This window comes from Hevea brasiliensis, chromosome 8 (genome assembly GCF_030052815.1).
Source record: "Hevea brasiliensis isolate MT/VB/25A 57/8 chromosome 8, ASM3005281v1, whole genome shotgun sequence".
NCBI classification, from domain to species: domain Eukaryota; kingdom Viridiplantae; phylum Streptophyta; class Magnoliopsida; order Malpighiales; family Euphorbiaceae; genus Hevea; species Hevea brasiliensis.
The window spans coordinates 86,693,293-86,710,297 of NC_079500.1; the positions used below are offsets into that span (position 1 = coordinate 86,693,293).

Genomic DNA, 17,005 nt, shown 5'->3' on the forward strand with positions numbered 1-17,005 from the left:
TGGCACAGTTCTTCCACCTCTCTCCTTTGGCTGCTGTCAATGCAATGTTTACAGAATTCCTTAGAGATGCTTCTTTATATAACAAGCAACTCAAACAAGAATATTTTGATATGAATTGTTGCTCGTTAAAAAGGTTAGACATTGAAAAGCATTATCAAAGAATGATATAGCGCTATAGCGTTATTATCTGTTAAACGGATTTAATGATGTAAATCTCCGTCACATGTATATTGCATCTCTGCCCTCTCAACTTCAGCCAGATCTTCATCATTCTCTTACTGCCACAAGGCGAGAACTTAATACCATCTGCATTGGTGAAATCTACCAAATCGCTCTAGCATGTCTTGAGAAAATGTGTGACCAACAATAACTATTCAGAGATATTCTAGATAATAGCAAGACTCTGAAGCATGTCTACCAAAAGGATTGTCTATCTATTAAGTGCAACTAGAAGAATTGCACTTGCAAACCCAAGAAGAAGCAGCACAAATAAAAGTTCTTTCCTTCAAAATCTTCACCCTCTAAGCATGGCAGAAGGATTACGCATCATTTTAGAAGAAGAAAACGCGGAAAATAAGTTCAGAAGTCTGACGGGTGTTATATCTGTAGAAAAAGGGTCACTATGCCAAGAATTATCCCAAGAATCCTAATAAAATGACAAAGCTTATTCAACACATCCAACAAGTTGGCCATCTTTCCCTTGATGGCCATGACGTTGAATCACTATTTTCAAAACAAGATGAACCTAATGATGAGACAATCTTTGCCTTGGATAATCCAAATGATACTTGGGAACATTTTTCTGATACTGATGATTCTAAATCAGAATTGGATAGCACTTACTCCTCTATCCTCCAATTGGCCCAACCACAGGCCCAACAAGCTACTCCTATCCCTTTGATTTTTGTCCAAATTCTACCTTCCAAGTATGCCAGGCCCATTCCTGTTATAGCTTTTCTTAATATAGGAGCATATAAAAGCATGATAAACTTAGCCATTCTGTGACGCCCCTTACCCGACTACAGTGTAGCCGAGCAAGTTATGCCACTCAGTGTGCCGAGCACTCTATTTTATCTTAATTCATTTTTATTCTTCCTTTTTAATATAACTTGTGAAATATAATTTATTTAAGCCTTTTGTCTAAATTATAATTTATTTGAGGTTCCAAAAATTTTATAGAAAATCCGGCAGAGTACCGGCTAAAAATGGAGAAAACCGTTCTTCGGAACCTGTGAAAAACACTTCCTATATTCTTATTCATTCATCTCAACTCCATTTATCAAAATCTCAATACTTTTCAGTTCACATTCATTTCTCAATCATTCACCTCATTTGATAATCATGTACCAGTTACAGATCAATATTCACTTTCCCATTTATAAACACAAATTTGCATTATTTACATGAAAATCAAAATACATTACATAAGTTTCATTACATATGAGAAAATCAAAATTTATTACAGAATGCCAAAATGACACCTAGTGTCCTACCAATGCACTGCAGAAGTTGAGGTGACACGGACACTATGCAGAGCTGCAGGATGGACTTACCCAATCTGTGGTCTACTGGCTCACGATCAGTATCTTCAGTACCTACGCGTTGCAAGAGCGACGTGCTAAGCATAAAGCTTAGTGGTGCAAATAATAAAATAGAAAAAAAATAATATGCAAATAAAAATCATACTTTCTTGGCCATTGTGTTCATAAGAACTGAATAATTACCAACTTAATGTTTAGTCGAGGGCTAATCATGTTTTATGATATTAACTTCTTCATGCATTTCGTTAATTATTTTCTTCATGATCTTGAGCTTCTTTGTATTTTTATAATCATGCGTGATACTTAATTTTCGTATTTTCTTTAATAATCAGTTCAATCACAGTTATACTTTTCCATGCCCAAGTAACCTATCTTTGGGCATTGGACTAGATAACGGTCGTTGGCACCGACACCGCGGTGTCTCGGGCCGTCATACCATGGGACGCAGAACGTCAACCATGTATGCAGTCAGTATGGCTAAAAAGCCATGATATCACATAATCGGGCATAAAAGCCATGAATACTGGCATAAAAGCCATGAATACTGGCATAAAGCCATGAATACAGGCATAAAGCCTTTCCTTTCGCAGTACTGCTAAAACAATACCCTATTGGCATGCCAAACTATCCAAACCAATCACATTAGGCCTACTAGGGCATTTTGCATTTTTAAGTTTCACAATTTTTTTGAATTTCAAGTTTTCATGTCACTATTCATTTCATTAGTCAACGAAAATGTTGACTTTTGCATAAACAATAGGTACATTGGTTTTAATACTCCCAACATACCACATTTTGTATTCAAAACTTATTAGTTTTGGTCACTTTCTCAAAGCTTAGGTCATTTTGGCAAAATTGCCAATTTTTGGTTTTAGTGTCACTATTCACCTCATTGGTCAACAAAAATGTTGACTTTTGGATAGAAAATAGGTGTATTGATTTTAACACCCCAAACATACCACATTTTGTATTTAAAACTTGTTGGAATTGGTTGCCATTTCCATTTCTCAACTTAAATCTAAGAGGGCAGAAATTTCAGTTTTGGAGACCCAAATTTACTGTTCCATTGGGCCCTGTTGCAGTGGGAATTTGAAGAAATGACAAACATGAAAGTTGTTCATTATTTTGTCTAGTTGAATTTCTTTTTTTGAATCACTCCATTTGGAGTTTTGTAGCTCCAGATATGGTCCAAAAACCACAGCTGGCCGGATTCCCATTCTGCAGAAAATACCATATCTACAGTAACAGGAACAGTAACTTCCACTACCATTTGGGTTAGGTTCTGGCCATAATTTGGGGTAGGTTCCTTCATGAAAGTTGTTTTTCTATGTCTTAACCTGTTTCTGTAAAAATTTCAGGTCAATTGACCATATCTACAGTGAGTTATGGCCAAATGAACAGTTACTGTTCATTTGGTCAATTCTGCAGAACCAGTTGTAGGGTATCCGGATTGGGGCCAAGTTTTGGTCCTCTTGCTTTGGTCTTTTGGGCATGGTTTCTTCAGCAAAAATGTGCCATTATAAGCCTAGTTTCATGTCCAATTGGCCAAACACCAATTGGACTAACACAGCCCAAGTTATGGCAGTGCAAATGGACTGAATTTTCAGTCCTATCTTTCTTGTCCTAGGGCAGCCTCTGACCTCACTTTGCAACCTCATTTTTCAGTCCATTTGTTAGTCAAATTACCTAAAATGGTCACTAATTGACCATTAAAAGGTTCTTTAACAATTTCATAGGCCAAGTTCACAATTTACTCCAAAAACCCTAGTTCCAAGTCATGATTTCTACACTTTACCTTAATTAGCTATTAATTCACCATTCTTATGTTTATAAACTTCAAACATGGTTTCTAATTCACTTTAAGCTCATCAAAAACACTTCCTCCTATTCCATAGCTAGGGCAGCCGAAATTCATGTACACCTTCACAAGAATTTTTGTTCATTTAATTTACATTTTCTCACTAAATTCAAGTTGCTATTTATGAAATGAAAGAGTTTTAAGTATATAGAGCACTAACCTCAAGTGGCAGAATTTTCCAAGCCCCTAAACTTCACTTTTCTTCCTTTTCTTGGCTGCCAAAAGCTTTGTCTAGGTGTGGAATTAATTTTTGATGAAGGGACTTATGGGTTTTAGGGTGAGGAAGCATGGAAATTTAAAGCTTGAAAGAGCTTTCATGGAGGTGGCTATGGGACTAGGGTTTCGGCTGGTTTCTTTTGGGGAGGATGGCTGCTGCAATTTTTGATTTTTTAGTCTTCATTTAGTCTCTTTATTAGTTAGTCAAATAATGGTTTAATTGTGATTGGTCCAAATTTTCTTAATGACATCACCATGATGTCATAAATAAGCTTTTCTTGATTTTTCTTTTCTTTTCATCACTACTCAATTTCAATTTAATTTCTAGTAATATTTCTTCATATTTTATGTCATATTAATTATTTACTTAACTGGACAAGTCGGCCAAAAATCACCTCTGAAGGCGAAATGACCAAAATGCCCTCCGTTTGGCTTAACAGGTCAAAATTGTCTGTACCGATTGAAAAATTTTTCTAGGTATTTTCTTGGCATTTTAATGCCATGGGAACCTCAATAACCCTTCTCTGGAGTCCCAAAAATTATTTTATAATTTTTCCCCCGGGTCTAGGGCTCCTCGTTGCGAGAACCGCAACTTTCCTCTGGTTACCCATCGCTAGGGCACCGGCTCGTTTAACTTGGTTGTATTTTATTTCTAAAATTTTTACTAAATTTTTCTTATTAATATTTGAGTTAATTATGGTTCCTGACTTTAGTTTAAATATTTTTCCGGACGTTCTAGCTGTCCGGACCGACACTAGTCACCGGAACAGTAGAATGTACGGAGTTGCTACCGGGAGGATGTTACACATTCTACCTCCTGAAGAATGGAACCCTCATTCTGAATACTTTAAAGCAGCTGATGGAAAAGTGTTCAAAACAAGGCTCATTGCCCAAAAGCCCATTGGCATTCAATTCTTTCCTGATTACACCATCTGGACAAAAGTCATTGGATCTGATCTCCCAGAAAAAGATATCCTTCTTGGATTTGACATTTACTAGCAAGCCCAACACCTGAGAATCCTGCCTAAAGGATTGAAATTCAAAAGACATTTTAAACCTTTTACCACAATACCCAAACTATTTTCTCTCACAGAAGCCCCCCCAGAATTTCAACCCCAAAAGGTGTAACACCCCTATGTTAGGTAGTGCGTTCTACTGTTCCGGTGGCCAGTGTTATCCGGACAGCTAGGATGCCTAGAACCACACTTCGTTATGAGGGAGGAGACATAAAATAATGAAATACAAGAAAAGAAAATACAAGAAAAACAAAGGAAAAATAATAACAAAGAAAGGTAACCAAGTTAAGCGAGCCGAGAACCCTAGCGATGGGTGACCGCACCGGAAGTCACGGCGTGGACCGTTGACTAGCCCTGGACCGCGGGGAACCCTGAAAAATATTTTTAGGACTTAAAGAGACATCAATTGAAGTAGGAATATCATTAGAAATATCAAAGAAAAATTAAATTATTAGTACAAGGAAAAGTGAGAAATCGAAAAACAGACAAAATCCAGTGTTACCGAAAAATCGGGAATGCAACCCGAACAGGGGAATTATGGTCATTTGACATCCCGAATTGTCTTTTGACCTAAATTTCCATTAAAAATAAATAATATTACACTTAGAAAATAAAATGAAAAATTAATTTGGTGGTACCTAAAGTAAATAATAGTAGGAATTCGAGATTCTTGAAAATCATTTTCGTAGGGGAGATTAACAACATGTTGTTTTCTTTCCCAAAAAGCATTTAGAAGATCAGAACAAACAGTATTTTCTATTTGTCGTTGAAGAGGAGAAATCATTTTTTTTAAAACAGGATGTTGAAGTTGATTTTGAATCTTTTGGATTGAAATGGTTTTTCTTAGGTTTTGAAGTTCTATTTCTTTTGACAAAATCAGACAGTTGAGTTGATTTTCATAAACAGAGCAGGCTTTAATAATGTGCAAGTTACGAGTTTGAGGTTTTTCAATAAAAGGTAAAACAATCTTTTTTTCTTTAAGTTTAGCAGAAATATGATCATAATTAACAGCATAAGGAGTAATAAGATTTATGAATGGAGTGCCAAGTATGATCGTATGATGAATATTATGCACAAGCAAAAATGAAGTTTTGATTTGCAAACCGTTGTTGAAAACATATGCATCAGTTTTTGAATCAATTTTAAGATAAGAGTTGTTAGCGGCCTTGAGCTTTTTAGTAGTTGCTTCTCGAAATCCTTTTGGAATTATTTCTTTCTTGATACAATTAAGGTCAGCACCTGTATCAAAGAGAGTAATAGTATCCAATAGAAAATCATCAGAAATTTTTAAAGTTATTTTAACCAAATATTTTTGGGAAGTGACTTGTTTTAAAATTGAAAGAAAATTATCTGGAACATCTTGTAGATTGGCTAGTTGTGGTGTTTCAGTTTCAGGTTCTGGATTGTCTTCTTCTTCTTCAGAAAATTTCTTAAGAAGAAGTTGAATGACAACAGAGTCTTCTTTGTGTTTGGTTTGGAGTTGCTTGAGTTCAGACTTGATGGTTTTGATTTCAGTCTGAAGTTCTTGAATGGTGGAAGCAGAGGTTTTTGTTTTGGAAGTTTTGGCCTTTTGTAAGATGCATGTGAGGTCATATGGGTTATTGGCTTTGGATGGCGCAGAGGTAGAAGGGGTTTCAAAAGATGACGCTTCAAAAGAGTGTTGAAGCTTGGTGAGATATTCTTTCTGAAGTTGAGGGTCTTGGATGTATTGAATAACATCAAGCATAAACCTTTGATCTCTGGTAAGCATATTTAGTTGCTTTTCGGATTTATCAGAAGTAGAAGAGACTTCATCAAGCTGGAGGGCCTGATTATCTTCTGAAGAAATTGAAACAGTTTCTTCAGAATCAGAGGACTCAAGCAAAAGGGCTTCAAGTTTATACAAAGTTTCTTCTTCAAGTTGGAGCTCATGGATTCTCCTATTGAGCTTGTAATATTTTGCAATGTGACCTTTCTTGCTACATCTATAGTAAGTAACATCTTTTTTGGGAGTAGAATTGGGATCATAGGGCTTTTGATAAGGTTTTTGGTACTTTCTAATGTGAGACTTTCTTTTGGAAGGTCTGTCTTGGTAGTAAGTGTTTTTGTGTTTAGAGAAGTGTTTTCTGTGCTTGCGGTGTCTTCTAGTTTGACAGTCTGTGCATGGTTTGAAAGTTGAAGAGGAAGATGGCTTTTGGTAGGAAATATCGAATTATTGGTAGAAGGTTCCAAGTTCTTTTTTGGTTTTATGGAGCTTCCATTTGAGTTGTTTTTGTAGCTTAAGATCTTGGCAAATCTTTAAGCCTTCTTTTCTGGGTGAAGCTAATGAGTTCCCCATAAGTGAGCTGATCATAAGGAATTTTTTCGTTGTTTTGCTCCTTGATCTTATTTTGAACCTTTTCACCAAGGAGAGGGGGAGGCCAGCAAGAAATTTCTCCTTCCAAAATGGTAGATTAGAGTCTTCTCGAAGCATAACTCTGGTAAGGAAAGTATCCTTATACCACTTAAAGTCACTAAGCTTTTTCCACCGAAGATTTGAAAGAAGCTTGGCATTCTTGTCATTGAGATGTGAAGGATCTCCAACAAAGTGAAGTGTTAAAGCTAAGATGAGGGTGGCAACAACATTTTGAATTGGTCTGCCATTTTCATCAAGTATTGGATCTTGATCTTCATCAAGTTCAACAGACTTTAGAATCTCAAGTTTCTGCTGGGGAGTGAGATAATAATCCCACCATCCTTTCAATTGACCTGAGAATCCTGCTATGAGAAGTTCTGCAATAGCTTGATCAGTGGTGCCTGTCTGGGTTCGATAGGCATTTGCAGCCATCGTCATTTGTTGGAAAATGTTGAGAATATTGTATTCTGACATTCCATCTATGTTCCATTCATAGACAGAAGAAGCATTGTAGTGGCTTTGGGAGAGGACACTCGGCTTATCCTCTAGATTGATATCTGGAGCAGTGGCTCATGGGTAGTAAAGCTGTTGAGGATTCTGCCAATGAACTTTATATATTCTTGGAAGAGCTTCTTCTTGGAAGGCATTCTCTTTGTCAGAGGGTTGTTCCATTACATTGACAAAGGCTTCAAGAGTGTCTGGAATGACGACATTGGACTTTGTAGAAGTTGATGGAAGTTGATTCAGGCGATCCTGAATAGCTTGAAGAAATTCTTATTTGTTCTTTTGTTGAAGGCTAGCTAGAGAGCTTTTTGAAACTTTAAAAGGCTTAAAGGCTAGAGCTTTCATCTTTGTTTATGTGGAGAAGATGGTAGTTGGGTGCTGAATCTGCTTTTAGAGATCATTTAACTATTTTCCAATAGTATGAAGATGACTATTGGTCCAGTTGCTTTGCTGGATGATATTTTCAAGATCTCTCTCAGTGTTTTTCTCACTCTTAAGTTTGAAAGGGGAAGCTGTAAGGGTGGTTTTGAGGTGTTTTATCTAAAGTTCTCGGAGAGGTGGATGGACAGATTGAATCCATTCACCTTTTGAAGTTTGCCAGGAAGTTGTTTCAGAAAGTGGGTTTAAGGTTTTAGAATCAAAAGGATATTCCAGATGATTTTCAGAAGTATAATTTTCAAACCAATCAAAGAAGAAAATATGCATTTGATGCCCATGAAGGAATGCATAAAATTTCTCTTGGATTTCCTGCCTTTGATCCATGCAGTTTTGGAAAAACCAAAGTTTTTTCTCATGATTATGAGGGGCATAAAAATCTTTTTGAAGATAAGCTTTGTTAATCTGAAAATCTTTTTGAAGAACATTCAGTTCAGATTCTATATTCTCGGTCACTGAAGAGAAGGTTGGAGATGTAGGTCTGGGTTATTCTTTAGGAGTGGAATAGACAGGTCGTGGTATGGTAGTTGAAAAGTCAGCAGTTTGCATTGAAGTTGTTCTTGGTATGTCAAAAGTTGAGCATCTAGGTAGATCTGGGATTCGAGTAAAGTGTTCTGTAGTTGTTGGATAATTAATTACAGAGGGTGTTCTGGTTAAAGGTAGATCAATAACAGTAGGTAGTTGTGAGATTCTTCCTAGGTCTATAGTTCCAGAGGAAGAGGTAGCATCAAAAGATCCTCTGGAAGTTGGGGGGTTTCTAGTAAAAGAAAGTTTTACTTTTCCGTCAGGGAACTGAGCGATTTCTTTAAGCTGGATATTTGGGCTAGGTGGAGGCAGTGGTTGTGGTCTTGTGGATCCTTCTAGGATCCAGTCTTCAGGTAGTGAGACTTCATTCCATTTGATGGCTTTGGGAATAACAGCATTGGCTCTGGTAAGATTAGTTTGAAGGATGAGGGTTTCTCCTTTCTGATTGTGAATCAGAACTTTAGAGGCAAAAGCAGTCATCATGGCTTTGTAATCTACTTTAAAAATCAAAGCAACAGGAATAGATCCAAGAAGTAAGTTTAGCAACAGGAATAGATCCAGGAAGCATTTTATAATTATGAGTTTTAATTTGCAAAATAAGACTATCAAGCAAATTTCTATCATTTAAAGAAACAGTTAAGTTTGGATAACATTCAAAAGAAATTGGAACAGTGCAAAGACTAGACTCAACAGAACTAAGCAAAAAATCTTGGAAGTCATAGAAGTGGGCGTCTCTAAGAACAGCTAAGATGGAAGTGTTTAGACCTTCTTTCGTTAAGGGCTTAATTCCCACCTGAACTAATCCTATATGGACATAGTTGTAACTTTTAGCTTTGTGTTTGTTTAAAGAAGCAGAAGTTAAAAGCTTGATGATTTCAAAAGGCTTTGTGATTGGAATATCTCTTTCCTCAGTTTTGATCAGTTTTGATAAGGAAGTTAAACTTACTTTGTTTATAGATATGATCTTTCTAGACTTTAGGAAGTTCCCAATTATCTATTGCTTTTTCAAAGTCTTCAATAATTAATTCTTCACTGTTGACTATTTTTTCTCCAGTTCCAGAGGTAGAAGAGCTAGAAATAGATTGATTTCTGCAAAATATATCCATGAGTTGAATGGTCTAATTAATACATTTCCTACAATAGGATATCAGGATTTACAGCCAAACCACTAGGACTTACGACCAGCGACCTCAAAAGGACTTAGGAATGCACTAATCAAACAGCTAAAACTCACAATGATATTAGGCAATAATCAATCTATCCTCCCAGGCTCTGATACCAATGAGATATATATTAATTTTTATATGATATATGTTCAAATCTTTTAATATGCTATCATACTTTTTTTTTTCTTTTTAATGAGCTAAATCTTTTAAGTTTGAAGGAATCTTTCAAATATTTATTTTCATATTTTATTAATTTAATTTCAAAATTTATTTATTTATTTTAATTTTAAAACTATTTAATTATTCATATATAAACTTAATTTTTTTACTATTTTATTTTTTCGTTATAGTCATTTTAATTTTTTTGAGTTATTTAATTGTTTAATTACTAAATTTATGCTAATTATTATTATCTTTATTACCTTAATTATAAGATGAATTTATTTTATGATAAAGTGAATTTTACTTTATACATCAATATTATATTAATGAAATATCATGCATTATCTTATTACAAAGAAAATAACAATAAATTGTTATCTATTTTTATAATATTTCTTGCATCTTTTTTTTTATTATAAATACTACTTTAACATTATAAGATTTTGATTGGCATTATTATTCTTTTATTATAATATTGTAATTCTTATCTAAAAATATTAAAAAATAATAATTATAGACATTTTCATAGTATCTATTTAAAGTTGTTAATTTGTTAAATGTGTAAATTTGATTTATAAGTAATAAATAATTAAATTTGCTTTCTATTAAATTCCTATATAATTTACAATATATTTAACTATTTTCTAATAATTATTTTTTTTAAAAAAATTGTGTATAACATTACTTTTATATAATAAACCTATTATACCATAAGAATAGTATCAAGCCTTTTTAGAATGATTAATTAATTTACTGTTTTTACTAAGTATTACTATTATCTTCTTTCATAACTAGACTTTACAATTTAATATTTTTTTATTATCAAATTATGTTTTATTTAATATATTATAATAAGTAAATTTAAATTTTATATTATTAATATTAGTTGGTCTTAAAATAAAAATTATATATATGCATAACTAATATTAATATAATGAATGATTAAAAATTTATTTCAATTGAATTTATTAATGCTACATTTAGTAGGCTATAATAAAATGTAATGCAATAAAATTTTTTTATTAAATTTTAATTAAAAATTTAATTACATTACATTGCATTATACCTTATTAAATGTAGCATAAATGATTTTAACAATTATTTAAAGATAATAGTTTTATTTATAAGGTATAAGTATAACATCGTATACAACTCAACTCAACTAAGTCTTTATTCCAAAAATTTGGGGTCAGCTATATGGATTCACTTTCTACACTCTAAACGATTTTGGGTTAAACCCTCAGAAATGTGTAATGCTTCTAGGTCATGTTGTAGTAATCTCCTCCAAGTCAATTTAGGTCTACCCCTTTTTTTCTTTCTATCCTCTAACCTAATGTGTTCTACTTGTCCAACTGGAGCCTCCGTATGTCTACGCTTCACATGACCAAACCACCTCAATCTCCCTTCTCTCAACTTATCTTCAATTGGCACCACTTCTACGTTTTCTCTCCTACTCTCATTACGAACTTTATCTAGTCTAGTATGACCTCTCATCCACCTTAACATTCTCATCTCTGCAACTCTCATCTTAGACACATACGACTCTTTCAGTGCCCAACACTCACTACCATATAACATAGCCGGTCGTATGGCTATACGGTAAAATTTTCCTTTCAACTTTTTGGGAACCTTACGATCACATAAAACTCCCGTGGCACGTCTCACTTCAACCATCCGGCTTTAATCCTATAACTAATATCTTCTCCACATCCCCCATCTACTTGAAGGACTGAGCCTAGATATTTAAAGTGATTACTTTGGGACAGTACGACTCCATTCAAACTAACTCCTTCCCTATCACCAGTTTGGCCTTCACTGAACTTGCAATGCATGTATTCTGTCTTCGTTCTACTTAACTTAGAACCCTTTGACTCTAGAGTACTTCTCCAAAATTCTAACTTTCTATTGACTCCTTCTCGTGTCTCATCTAAGTATAACATCTTATAGCATTATAAAATACAATTAGATGTATTTTTAATATAAATATAAAAAACAACACCCGCAGTATCACGCTGGCTTTTAGAGCTTATAAATACCTAAAAAACAAAAACTTCAAAAGTTTCGCTCAGGCTACTCGCAGATTTTCTGTTTCTTTTTCAGATGAATGGCCTTCATTATCTCCCAAGGTTCTTTTCAATCCTCTAAATCTCTCTTTTCTTTTAGGATTTGATTCATAATTATATAATTTTATTATTATTTTTTTTTGGAATTGTAGATCCTCTGCTTCGCCTTTGCAAGGCTTAAAATGCCACCAGAGAAAGCCTTCTTCTTCACTGTTCGTTAATGTGGTCGTGGTGATTCTTATTCTAACTTATATGCAATTTGTGTGTGTCTATACGAAATTTCATTTAGCTTATGTAAAAGTTACTAAATTTCTATGGTTTGATGCAGGGAAAGATCAATTCTAATGATCTGCATCGAACCATGGCTATAAAGGTAGCTTAAGAATATCCAGACTCTAGTGATTTTGCTTTGCTTGTCCAATCCTATGCTATTTCTTCTTTTTTAGAAAATGTTTCTCTTTCTAGCTGGTTATTTATCTTTATTTTTCTTTTGTTCATCATAATCTACCCAAGTCATTATTTATTGCAAAAACTTTGACATTTCAGGCATTTGAAATGGAAAGCTTTATTAAAAGGGATAATTATATCATTTATGCAAGGTTGATACAAAAAATTCAGAAGAAGGGTGAAAAAATATATATCCTCCGTTGGTTTTAATAAAAAAAAAATGATAATGAACATCATTGGAATACTAAATTACTAATGCAGCTTCTGTAGTTATTGACAATCCTACATGATCATACAAGATTGTTTTTGTCTGTAAAGTCGGGTCTCTATAGTCATTAAAACAACTATTTTTTTCTCTTAAAGTAAATTTGTTTCCAAACATTGTTGAAGGCTCTGCTTTATTCTCTTCGAAACTTTTTTTTTATTTTATTTTGTAACTTGCAGGCAATTTCTAGTTCTGCATCTAGTGCTGATACAAGCGGTTCAGATGTAATAGAGGACAAGGGAAAATCTGATGTATACAGTCATAACATGACAGAAGCTATGGGTGCTTGTAACTTGGTAAGTCAAGAGATGCTGTGGTCCTATTTTAAATATGTGGAAATGGAAAATCTGGCAAGTTCTTTTTCAGGGACTTGAACCCGAAATTTTTTAAAATGTTTGCAGTTATTTTAGATTTTCACTCTAATCAAAGAAATCTAATTGCTTGATTTGGGGGGAGGGATTATGTTCAGGCCTTTATGGTTTTTTTTGTTCAACAGATTGATTAACTTGATAGAGATGCTATTAAAGACGATCGCATTTGTGATATATTATTTCTTTTACCTGTAAGTACTGCTAATCATTTGTTCTATTGCATTTTAGTACAGTTTTGACCTATAGGAATGAACTACAATTTCATTCTCCCAGATTTGATTGTAGGATCTTGCTTACAGGTGATTCTCATTTTCAAACTACATTGTTAAGCAATTTTTGTCAATACTGTAATTATCTCTGACTTTTGCAAATTTTACTATTTATTTTTGTTTTCAAATTTCTAGACTCCTAAAGAATTTGACAAGCTTCGAAAAATAGGAGTGAAAACCATATTTTGCTTGCAACAGGATCCAGACTTGGAGTATCCTAAATAGCTGCTTTCAAGTTCCATTTGTTTATGATTTGATCTTTAAAAAAATAGTAAAAAGTAGCTTTTATTGCTTGCATTATTTTATGAACTCTCCATTTGATTGATATGTAACTGTTGAGCATTCGAGACCTCAGGAAGTTTTAGGATATGAAAAATACTGTCATTCGTTTACTACTATTTCGAGATATTCTAGGGTAGATATCGGTGCCATTCATGAATATGCCAAGAAATGTGGTGACATTCAACATTTACGTGCTAAAATAAGGTGAGTCATAACATAACCATGGCTATTATTCCTATCATGGTATTCAGCTATTACTTTTCAGCAATAGCTTAACAAAATAAAAGAAAAAAAAAAGGTAAAGAAAAAGCTGGCAGATACTAATAGTTGACGATTGTATACAAAGTCATTTTCATCGATCTCCAATCATTGTGGCATTTAATTCTTTCCCACACTATGGGATTCGAGTTAACAATTTCGACCATTTTCCACTTTTTGGGACTTCAGTTGTACTGTTTGGTGATTTCCCATTCAAGTAGTGTTTCTATATTCTGGCGAGAAATTAGTGTTAAATTATTCTTCTTTTTCAGTTTAATTTTTACTCATTTCATTTCAATTATGGTGTAATCAAAAGCGTAAAAAGCGCAACGACAAATAGAAAAGCGCTTTTACATATGCAAAGCGATGTTACGATTGATTTAGATGAAGCTATTAATGGAAATGGATTTTATTTTAGAGATAAGGATGAAAATGTTGAGGATTTTGATGGAAAATCTAGTGAAGATCTCTAGTTATGACTATGAATTTGAATTATAATGTTAGATGATTTTTTAAGGGTTTAAATTTTATATAGAGGATTGTATTTTTTTTTTTTTGCATATTATATTATTAATTAATTTTTAAAATAATTTTGTGCTCCCTTAAATGAAGCATGCGCTTTTTTTTTTTTGCACTTTAGGCAATAGAGTGATACATCTCGTTGAGTGCAGCTTACACTTTTAGCTACCTTAGACTAAAGAGGCATAATTGATGATGTGTGCATGAATACACTTATGCACCTCCATTTTTGTATAGTGCAATTTTTCACCTCTTACAGTGCCCACTATTTGACATAGTAAGGACTTTGATGCATTTGATTTACGATACAACTTCCGGAGTTGGTTTATAAATTATTCAAAGCCATAAACCAAAATGGAGGTGTGACATATATACATTGCATTGCTGGACAAGGAAGAGCTCCTGCTGTTGTAGTATGCATTCTAATTTTATTTCTGAATATGTTCTTGTTTTGCTCCATCTAATTTTTTTTAGCAAACATCTTATTCTTTGTTTCTATTTATTATTATTATTATTATTATTATTATTATTATTATTATTATTATTATTATTATTATTATTATTATTATTATTATTATTATTATTATTATTATTATTATTATTGATCTCCGATCTCTATCCTATAGTAAAGAAGCCACAGAAACCTTGCCCCAAGTTTTGTTTGCTCTAAATCTTCCTCTTGAAGTTTTCACATGTTCTCATTTTGGGGAGTAATAGAGTTGTAGGCAACTTGTTTATTTCTTTTCACTTGTAATTTTCCATGGTGCAATGCTTCACATTCTAGGTTTCTTAGCTTGTGGCATTTCATTTCCTAAACTGTGTGATGCACCCTTAATGTCTATGCTGAAATCATGCATACGCAGTGCTGAAAATGTTTTCCCATGGAAAGCTCAAAACCAAGTATCAAACACAACAGGCACAACTCTTTCACTAACAAGATGACATAAACATCAACATATGATGAATAACCACTTTGATTAGTAGAAAGGAAGTCAAGGATCTAATACAAAATGGCAACTTGCGCCAGATTACATTAGATATCAAAATAAAATAGTATAAGTGACTAACTTATATTGAATCTAAGTTCTTAGTGGAACTTAGGAAGAACAAAGGAGTTCCTAGAGCTTACAAGCTTCTACAATGGCAGAAAATAAACTAACTACAAAAGAAAAAGAAAAAGTCTTATAAAGGCTAACTAATGGTTATACCAACACTTAGGGATTAATCAAGGGTTTCTCCAAGTGTTGGTGAATATACATTCACAATAAATTAGGTAAAAACGAAATTACAAATCTGAATTTTGAATTTTGCTAGCCAAAAGTCTTCTTTATCTTTAGCCAAATATGAAAATGTTGCTTTTATCACTTATGTCTAGACAAAAGACTCTCTCACTTAACTTTGCAACTTGGATAAAAGGCTTGTAAAGTGCAAGGTTAGTGAGTGGCCAGAAATGAGAGCCCTTTGGATGGAAGAGAGGTGGCTGACCTAAGTGGCACCATTGACTAGCCATGGTTTGGCTTGGTGCACCTTGCTGGGCCATGGTTCAACTCCCTTGTGTTAGTCTCCATTTGAATGCCAAATTACATCAACATGCCACACTTGCACTGCACTTGAATTCCTTGCGTACTAGGCTACCATCCTTCATCAATATGTGCTTGAATTAATCCTTGCAATGCCTTGGCCCTGGCTCCTATAATTGCCCTCTTAAACATAGGAAGTGGTTTAGCCATGTTGCCCTCATGATGCTCATCATCCCTTCTTTCTTCGAAAGAATTTGTCCTCGAATTTAAATATGCACCATGATATGAAGATAGGTCATAAATGTTAAATGTAGAGCTAATGGATCCATACTTGTTAGAAAGGTCAATCTTGTAAGCATTATCATTGATCCTTTGTAGCACTTAGTTACAATGCCAAACTAATGATACATATATTTATATCATACTTGTATAAGTATTTTCACACTTTATTAAGGTTGTCAAAATCTAGAAAATGACTTCTTCTTAAGATTGTCAAAGTCTAGAAAATGACCTCCTCTTTCCAAAAAATATTTTTCTAAGTGTCTTAAACGCTAGAAAAATCTGAAAAATATTATTCGTAAAACAAACAAGTCTTAATAAAAATTTTACGCGTCTTAAATACATAAGATATTTTATTTTAAAATTAAAAATTTTATTTATTATTTTTCCTAACATTTTCCACTTTCACTACCTCTAAATTCTCACATTTGGGTTCCGTTTATTTTACGAAAAATATTTTCCTAGAAAACATTCGATAAATTTCACTCATAGTACATGGATTTTAGGATTGATAACAATATGATATATAAACTTTAAAATTTAACTTAAAACCCCCCAAACTATAATAAAAGTAACTTTAAACCTCATATAACCTTCAATAATCAGTTTAAAGGTCAATTGGTGATGTTGCATGTCAGGTAGGATTAAAAATTCTTTTCCCTCTATTCTCTCTCCTCCAACATGTATAATCCACTCTCTCATTCTTATCTCTATTTTCTTTCTCTTGTGTGACTATCCTCTCGACTTCTTCATCTTTGGGCAAGGCTCTTCTCCCAGCTTGTTCTTCTTCATTCTCTTCTTCATCGTCGGGTAAAACTCTCATCTGAAATCCTCCCAATTCTTTCTCTCTTGGCTTCTTCTTCATCGTCAGTAAAGGCTCTAACCTGACATTTATGATGGTATTCAAATTTATCATTTTATTTTCCTAAACAATT

The 17,005-nt window shown here is 33.5% G+C and overlaps 1 pseudogene; it reads left to right on the forward strand.

The window, feature by feature from the left end:
- The first annotated feature begins 11,897 nt into the window (after positions 1–11,897).
- LOC110671701 (phosphoglucan phosphatase DSP4, amyloplastic-like) lies at positions 11,898–14,735 on the forward strand (annotated as a pseudogene).
- The last annotated feature ends 2,270 nt before the right edge of the window (positions 14,736–17,005 follow it).